A 1,166-nucleotide genomic window follows, 5' to 3' on the forward strand; every position below is an offset into this window, starting at 1 on the left:
CTTTCAAAGAAATGAAAACCAACCAAGAAAACAGCCATCATTTGAGGCTTACCATGCTGGACAACTGGTTCTTTTAATGGCTCCCCAGCAATTAGGACAAAGTGGCTTCTCTCAGGATCCTAAAGGCAAGAAACAAAGCAACAAACAATAAATAGATTTATTTTTGACTATCTGATTAGGAATGGTTTGGAGCTGACATTCTGGCCAAATGGATAATGTCCTTAATTCTAAAGATAAATTCCAGAAATATTTTCTGTGCAATATGCAATAGGGAAATGCTCATTCTTTAAGATGCTTGGTGGCAATCAAAACTCAAGAATACGTCCCAACCACTAAAATGATAACCTACTCAAATAAAGGAGAATTTAAGATTTTTCTTTAATTAGAAACATCTTTATGACAAACTATATAAATAGCTTGGCTTAGTATAGGGCTTATAACTTCCTACTAAAATTTTAATTTTGAGAATGGAAAATTATTCATGCAAATCCAAAAGGAACATTTTATTACTTTAAACATTTATTACTATTAGTATAAAATAAGCCCCAGAAGTGCTGTATTAAATGGAACCTTAAAAAAACATCCCAGGGACATCTGCTCAGGCAAATTTCTTTCCAAAAGGATCCTACTGTTTTTGTTTAGAATTAAGATGAGGTTTTTTATCCCTGAAACTGAAAAAATATTATTAAATCCAATATTAGTGTGGATGCAGGGAAAGAAACACTTTTCTATACATCGTTAGGGAGATTTTCTATACATCATTCAGTTCAGTTCAGTTCAATTCAGTTGCTCAGTAGTGTCCGACTCTTTGAGACCCCATACATCATTAGGGTGCTGTAATACTTCCAGAGAGCCCTCCTATTGCTGATGTCTTCTGACACAATCATGCCAGAGAAACCAGCAGAAGAACCTCCCGCCACACTTGTGATAAGATAAATATGGCCAAATGATTTCTATGAAAGTCTTAATTACTCCCTATTTGCTGTCAAAATGTACTAATGTGAACTCAGTTAAAAATCAACAGAGTAAGCTCTTCAGAGAGAAGAATTAGAGACCCAGATGCAGAGAACAGACTTGTGGACAAAGCAGGGGAAGGAGAGGCTAGGATAAATTTAGAAAATAGCATCAACATATATACACTATCGTGTGTATAACAGATAACTAGT

At 34.8% G+C, this 1,166-nt stretch overlaps 1 long non-coding RNA gene across 1 annotated transcript in view; it reads right to left on the reverse strand.

Moving 5' to 3' along the window:
- Positions 1-45: 45 nt before the first annotated feature.
- LOC104987055 overlaps positions 46-1,166 on the reverse strand; it is a 19,614-nt gene continuing 18,493 nt past the window's right edge. Inside the window, exon 3 of the long non-coding RNA XR_825101.1 lies at positions 46-119. This is a non-coding gene — a long non-coding RNA (uncharacterized LOC104987055). The remainder of the gene's footprint in view (positions 120-1,166) is intronic.

The sequence above is a fragment of the Bison bison genome, unplaced genomic scaffold (genome assembly GCF_000754665.1).
Source record: "Bison bison bison isolate TAMUID 2011002044 unplaced genomic scaffold, Bison_UMD1.0 scf7180017845921, whole genome shotgun sequence".
Classification (NCBI taxonomy): Eukaryota; Metazoa; Chordata; class Mammalia; order Artiodactyla; family Bovidae; genus Bison; species Bison bison.